The sequence below is a fragment of the Trachypithecus francoisi genome, unplaced genomic scaffold (genome assembly GCF_009764315.1).
Source record: "Trachypithecus francoisi isolate TF-2019V2 unplaced genomic scaffold, Tfra_2.0 Lachesis_group14, whole genome shotgun sequence".
Taxonomy (NCBI): Eukaryota; Metazoa; Chordata; class Mammalia; order Primates; family Cercopithecidae; genus Trachypithecus; species Trachypithecus francoisi.
Genome location: NW_022681459.1, coordinates 3,047,075 through 3,055,259, shown reverse-complemented (window position 1 = coordinate 3,055,259; position 8,185 = coordinate 3,047,075). Strand labels below are relative to the sequence as shown.

Sequence of the window (8,185 nt, the reverse complement as noted above, 5' to 3'; positions counted from 1 at the left end):
TTATTTGTGCCTTTGTTTCTGCAAAATCATGAATTGTACTATTATCAAGCTTTTCACATAATTTGTGTTCTAATGCCATCTAAAGATGTGAAGAACTAAAACAATAGCATTGAATTACATTCAGAGATCATAAGAGTTGATTTTTATCAAGAAATATGCATTAAGTTAAATGTAAAAATAAAATAAAATTTCTCTTATATGTGCTTCAGAAATAATTTTTCCTCTAACAGATTCAATATTATCTACTAAAATTGAAGAACAGAATACAAATTATAATAGATGAATAGGACAATTTTAAATTAGGTTATATAATACAGCTGAATGTTTAATTTTGTAAAAAAATTTAATTGAATCCTAATAACTTTATAAAAATAAAACTACTCATATTCAGAACATTCGGTAGTAATCCAGATGGCCATGTAGAGGACTAGAATCATCAAAATATCCCTTACACCTTACACCTTATATACAACTATTGAGAATATCATGCTTCTCCATGAACACCCCTAAACTACGAATTGGAACACTGAGAAATGACATTTTGTTAGGTAATAATTTCTTGTAGTCATTCTATCTGAAAGAAGAGTTTGACAAGTTCCTTTGTCTTTTACTTAAGTGCTTCATCTGATCACATCGTCTTCATAATCTGAGTCATGTCCATCTTCATGTCAGCAGTCCCATGAATCTCAGTGCTGGCATTGGATGTATGGGACAGAAAAAGAGACTTCTCTGAGGCCTAAGCAGTATACAGTCAAGAGAAAGACTATATTGGCTTGAAGGTGTTGTTTTGCTAGAAACAGAGATATCCATGTGTTCTTCAATAATTTTATGTTTTGTGTGTCTTTGTAATATGTGGCCAGTCAAAGCACTGGGCAAGGCCTCTTGTGTCCTGGCTGAAGAGTAGCACTGACTGCAGGATCGGGAGTCAGACTTCTAGCGTTTGAACTAGGGTTTCACCATTTACTAGGTGGACATATCAGACTTTCCTGATGCATCTCTGCAGATCCTTTTAGCCAGAACTTCTCCAGAGCTTTTGGCTGCTATTTCATCTAAGCCATTGCTGCAAAAACATACTATGCACGGGCTTCAAAGGACTTCAAAAGGAAGCAAATCAACTTTACCTTGAATCATTCTCCTGCATTGAACCCTGTGCCGCTTTCTTTGGTGCATCCCTGTTGATGATAAAACAAAGTACCAGGAGATCCTAAGCACAACTGTGCTTGCGTGATCCAAAAATAAATATGAGAAAAACATTTGACCAATGGGACACAGGAATCCATGGGTGATTCTTCCCCTTTCCTCTCCTTCGATGGATAGTCTCGAGATGTATTCATTACAAAGCCTGTCAAAAGATGGTCCAGAGAGATCCCTATCATTTGCACTAGTCGCCAAATGCTGATCAACTCGGTAATGCTGCCTCACATTGACTCTCTTCTTTCCAGTTCCAATCTTTTTTCCCTAACCCCTGCTTCCCTGGCTTCTCTTAATCTAACCCAATTTTAGCGCATAAACCTTTGTCACAGACTCAGTTTTCAGAGGAACCCAGGCTAAGAAAATGCATGATCTTAGGTAAGTTAACTTCTTTGCACTTCGGCTTCCTAATATGGAAATGGGTAATAATAGAACTTGTCTCTTAGGATAGCTGCACTGATCAAATGCATTTATACATGAAAAAACACCTAGAACATTTCCTGATATACAGGAAGCAGAACCTGAAGCAAAGGTTTATGTGCCAATTATTTTTACATCACCTTTTTCCAATCACAAAATTTCTTCAAATAGAAGCCAATGTTCTTGGTTCCATGGCTATCTTCTCCTTTATTTACATATGTTGAGCATAAATCATGAGCCAGACACCATGCTATATACCAGAGATTTAGATAAAGAACATAATCCTTCTTTTAAATACACCTATAGCCTTGTGAGAGAGGCAGAAAATAAAAACAATAAATACAGAGTAATAAATACTGGCAGGGCATTCACGGTACTATGAAGATAGAAAACAGTCACCTGAAATGAGAGGTTTGAAAACTCATTTGAGATGAAACTGTAGCTTAGATAAAATTTGAAGGGCACACAGTAGTTAACTGGAATAAGTAAAGTACTGAGACAATTTCAGAGAGAAAAAAACAATGAATATACAACATATGGGTGACATGGAAGGGAAGAGTACATTCAAGTATTATAAGAAGCTCCTTTACATGTGGAAAGCTCAAAGTGGGGAGAAGGAAAGATGTATATAAAAAGAATCAAGGGCAAGACTTTCAGAAAAAATCAGTAAGGGATGATGGAAAGAACTGGAGGGAGCAATATAGGAGGCTGATTGAGTAGTCAGACCAAAAAATATGGCCAGAATTCAACAAGTGACAGAAGTGGAAGAGAGGCGAGGATGGAACTCAATTGAATTTTATGAAAGAGCAATATAAACATAAACAAGTAAACAGATGATTGGTAAAGATAGACATTACAAATCTATATGTATGTATGTATACATAGACATATAGCTATGTATGGTGACTTATGGGCTGGTAGGTTGAGAGAGAATCATACACCATTCTCAGATCTTGGTTCAGAAAAGGTGGTGGCAGGGTGGTAGCAATAATCAACGTAAGGCACATCAGAAGAGGAGTCATTAGGAATGTAGTTTGGGTGGCTTATGATAAGTTCAGCTTTAAACATGTTGAATTTGAGAGGTCTGTGTGGCAATAGAGAGCAAATATGCAAAGTCATGAAGCAGAGCAGGGAAGCAGTTGCACTGTCTCTGGAGGGAGAAAGGAGAAAAGAAGAGAGTACTTGAAAAGAAGAATACTATCAGAGGCTTTGAAGATTTGTTCCTTTGAAAATCTTATATACACTAATATATAACTAAATACAAATAATTCTAGTTGTTTAAGTTCTTTGACCTTGCGTATTCAGCTAAGAAAATAAGAAAAAGTTACTTTGTTTTGATTAATCTTTGCTAGTATCCAACAGGGTCAGGAAAAGGAACAACTTCAAAATGTCAATAAACAGTTACCTGAATCATCCACCAAGAGCGAAAACAATAAGAGCAGTTGACGGTTTCCATATATCTGGGGCATATTAAAAATACAAGTTAATACTAGATATCACAAATGATAAATATATGACTAGTTAAAATGATCTGAGATAGAGAATGTTCCAGTATAAATTACAGAGATTCTTTAGGAAAGGTCACTTAGGAGGTGATATTTAAGCCAAAATCTAGAAAATGATGAAGAACGAACCACACAAAAGCAAGGGAATGTTGCATACACAGAATGGTGTTATGTAGACCTGAGAACCAAAATATATCTAAGAAACACACTATTTTGTGGCAATTATTCCCTCCAAAAGGAAATGCTTAGAAACCAGATGATTTCAGTAGCATGGCTTCTAGGAACTGAAGCCAAGTACTCAAATATAAAATTCAGCTTCTTAATCACATTCGAGAATTGAATGCTTGGGCAAAAGACCAACCTAGAACTAAATTCCCAGACTTTGGTTAATTATGAAAATGTCAAAGTTGCACAGACTACGGTATAAAATTATACATGGGTTTCATTAGACTAACTTATGGTTTCCATTAGCTACTGAAATGTCTCAACAGTATGGGAAAACACAAATGAAATATATTTTAAGACAATTTCATATCCCAAAGTATATGCCATGAAGTTCTCTTAGTCTGCATTAAAAACAGAGGATTATTATCAAATGAAAATAACATGCTATGACCTACACAAATTCTGACTCGTACATGAGCAGTATAAAAAATTAAATATGTCTATCAAGCCACAAGTTCATGGCAGCCAAATTTGGCTGTTTGAATATGTGAAGTTTCAGTACTGACATTTTCTTTGGCAGGGATGGGATCAGTTTTAAAATAAATACCAGTAAACAGCCTTCCCCATTAATTACATGTGTAACCACCAGCTGTTGGTCCAAATTAAAGTCTATTTTCTTTTAGTTTTCTACACCCCAATCCCATAATCATCAAAATAACTGGAAAAATTGAAGGAAGATAACAGTAGTAAAACACTCGTATATATCAACATACTCCAAACAGCAGTGCAATATAACACATATGCTTTTAACACCTACTCCACATCTAGTTATAGTTTCAACTGGTAGCTGTTATATTAAAATGTTCATAATACAGTACCTGCACATTGTGGGTGTTTGTTAAATGGAATATTAAGATGAAAAACACACAATTGTAGCCCTTAAAGAGCTTTCTTTTCAGTAAGCTTTATTTTAAGTTTCAGGAGCCAATTCTTATAAATGTAACAAAAGATGGTAAAGTCTCTTCCAGAATAAAAATAGTTCGTTAGTGATCATAGACATTTTAAGAAACTAATTCAGTAAATTTACTTAGATACTGGCCAGGTGGCTGAAACATTAAAAATATCAGATTAAATTATTAAGAAATCTGAAGTTTAGAGAAAAGCAGGGTGGAAAGTCATTGTAAAAATAGTAGAGGTAAGCATTAATCTGTGCCTTAGTCTTTCCCAGTGAAAGATGAGCTGCAATATATATCATTATTATAGAAATATCTTGACCTCCACACACACACAAATATCAACCCCACCTACCAAGACTGGTTTTAGATTTTTAAAATGTATTTTATTATATTTTTTGCTTAAAAATGACTTTATGACATAGAATACTGTTAGATCAGATTTTTGCCATTCAATCTTACAAATTCTCTATCATCTTCAGAATACTCCCGTCAAGCCTTTCCCTGACAATTTCCCAGCAGCCTTTTCTCCTTTCGTCATTTACAACTACTTACATTTATGGCTTTAGCTAGCATTTGCTTAAAGCCTAATACATACCAGACACAGTTCTTTACATATATTGATTTATATACACATAAATCATATATTGATTCATTTTGTTTTCATTTAGATCATAAAAGGCAGATGCGTTATTATTATCCTCATTTTATAGATGGGGAAACAGAAAAAAGCAGTTTAGGTAAATACTCCAAAAGTACCCATAGCAGTGAGTGGCGAAAGAGGAGTTTGAACCCAGACAAATGGCTCCTGAGTCTATGTTGTTAATTACTACTCCACTTTAATGTTTCTTTCTGACTTTTGAATTTGTATATTGTATAGCAATATTGTCTTTACATCTTTATCTTCTCTTTTATACTGGGAGATCATAACAAACTTCATAACCAATTTTTTTTTTTTTAATCTTTGTGTCTTCAGAACCAACTATGCTATCTGGTATCCTGTAGATATGCAAAAATATGTGTTGAATATATGAATTTATACTTTAGACTGGAAGGCACTTCCTTGTCAAAAGAACATAGATTTTAAGATTTCCACAGAGAAGTGAAATTTACCAATATGATAATACTACAAGATAAATTATTGCTCTTGAAACTTTTCAAAATTTCTATCATATGCAGTGGTGATTTACTGATGGTCAACTATCTGTACAAGTAATAAAATGTAACAGAAGAAAAAAGTCCATTTGTCAGATAAGTATTTTTTTCTATTCATTCAAAAATTTGATAACAATTTTTGGGGTTATATTTTTAATCTGGCACCAACTCTAACTTTTCTAAATTATACTTTAAGTTCTGGGATACACGTGCAGAACGTGCAGGTTTGCTACATAGGTATACACGTGTCATGGTGGTTTGCTACACCCATCAACCTGTCATCTACATTAGGTATTTCTCCTTAGTTTGCTGAGAATGATGGTTTCCAGCTTCATCCATGTCCCTGCAAAGGACGTGATCTCATCCTTTTTTACGGCTGCGTAGTATTCCATGGTGTATATGTGCCACATTTTCTTCATCCAGTCCATCATTGATGGACATTTGGGTTGGCTCCATGACTTTGCTATTGTGAATAGTTGTGCAGTAAACATACTTGTGCATGTCTCTTTATAGTAGAATGATTTATAATCCTTTGGGTATATACCCAGTAATGGGATTGCTAGGTCAAATAGTATTTCTGGTTCTAGATTCTTGAGGAATCGCCACACTGTCTTCCACAATGGCTGAACTAATTTACACTCCCACCAACAGTGTAAAATCATTCCTATTTCTCCACATCCTCTCCAGCATCTGTTGTTTCCTGACTTTGGAATGATCGCCATTCTAACTGGCGTGAGATGGTATTTCATTGTGGTTTTGATTTGCATTTCTCTAGTGATCATGTTTGTTGGCCACAAATTTTTAATTTTTTTTCCCCTTCTTAAGTTCACCATCAGTCTTAATTCTGCTCAGGAAAAGCCACTCTATTTCCAACTACTACAAACCAGATTCGTCTTTGTTTCTTTTTCTGCCATTGTTCTTTTCTCAGCAGGTTACAGCTGGCATTTTGTTAATTTCAGCTGTAATGTAGGTTTTTCATACCCAAACTAGTTGTTCTCACTCACTTAATCACAGCTTAATCATAGGCTATCTCCTTGGTTTTTCAGCATCGTTTATGTCTTATGTATAAAATCTTCAGAGGAACTGTATGTCTTCTCAATTCACAATTTATTATGTGAGAATCTTTAGAAAAAAAGCAGCAGAAAATGAGCCAGAGAGAGTAGCACGGGTGCTATGTCATGTGACATTAAACTCTGCTCCACATTACATGAGCATCAAGTGTCCACAAAACTAACCACGAAGTTTCCCTTATAGCTTTCCAGATAGTTTCTTTCTCAACAAATAAGTAATTCTGCAAGCATTTTTCCATACAAAATGTGTTTGGTGACTGCTGAGTTTTTCTCAACATTCTTTCTTTCTTTCTGACTCTTCTGTTTTTGCTGGCTGAATCACGGATAAATTATTCAATTAAGTGAATGTGCTATTATCTACAGTGAAGATTCTGATGATCTCCAAGTGCACAGTATTGCTTTTTAGGGTCAGTCAATGTGAGACAGGAGGCTTGAGCTGAGGCTACATCACCAAATCACAGACAGTCAAATTTGTAATGAGGCTTTAGGGTGCACATTGAATATTTAGTTGAGAAAAGATTTTACAGTGAGTCCATAGTTCACAAAGCCTGGATGAATTCCTAGAAAGTAGAACTATAGAATGAGTCCAAAGCAATGCAAATTTGTTTCCGTAGATTTTTTATTACTAAAATAATATATGATCTTTGTAAACCATTTAGGAAATATGAAAAAGTACAAAAAAGTAAATGAAGACAAACCATAATTCTACTACACCCAAGTCACCACTGTTAATATGCTAATATATTTTTCAAATAATTTTATGCATATATAAATAAGACCTGTATAACTTTATTATTTATTTTGTTCACTTAATATTATGAACAATTTCCTAAAGCATTAAATATGCTTCTAAAAATATTTAGGTGGCTACAAAATATTTTGTCATATAGGTTAGTTATACACTATAATAACCAAACTCCACTTTTGTGTATATTTTGTTTATTTGGCCATCCCCAATTTTTGAACATATTTTAAAATAACCACCATGATTTTTTAAATCAAACGACTCTAATGTTCTTCCTCTATGTCCTAGATCTCCCCATTGATTTTTTTTTGTTGCTGTTGTCGTTTAATATTTTAGACCCAGAGAAAGTGTGAACACTGTCCCCTGCTACAACAAACTAAGCAGTCAAGCTTCCCCCTTGGGTGGAAGTCGTAGGGGTCAGCACATCCAGAGCGCAGTGAATAAATCTTGCCCTGGGAAAACCACCTTTGTGATCATGCTATCTCCCCTGCCAAGTCTCCCCGTTGAGTTCGGCAACAAGTGCGGTAGATGGTTTTGTTTGGGTTTCAACTTACTGTAAGCTGACAGCATCTCTCCTGAAACGGATTTCTTTCCCTCACTCTGTGGCCAAGAATGCCCAAGAATTGGCACTACTTCATGCGTATTGTAGCGGGAGTGGAGTGGGAATGGATAACATAGGTAATCCCTGAAGAGTAGCCCTCAGTCAATGAGATATAAGCCTTCATGGAGGAATGCATCTCTCAGTTAATCCTCCAGAGAAAAACTTATAGGCATTCTATACGCTTTTGAGATGTCAGGTAAAGCCAAGTCCCAGTTGCTCTCTGTAGTGACCTTGACAACAGATATTATGATAGCTTTTTCTCCTTCCCTTAATGTCTCCTATCCTTCATTCCAGGAGCCTGTTATCACTGCACTATTACAAGTCCTTGTTTCAGGCTCTGCCTTGAGCGGTGGGGAGATCAAATCAGTTCAAATAGTGTC

The 8,185-nt window shown here is 35.3% G+C and overlaps 1 non-coding gene across 1 annotated transcript; it reads right to left on the bottom strand.

The window, feature by feature from the left end:
- Nucleotides 1-7,542: 7,542 nt before the first annotated feature.
- Nucleotides 7,543-7,702, bottom strand: LOC117096797. Its single transcript, XR_004442643.1, has one exon. It is a non-coding gene; the product is annotated as a U1 spliceosomal RNA (small nuclear RNA).
- Nucleotides 7,703-8,185: the final 483 nt, after the last annotated feature.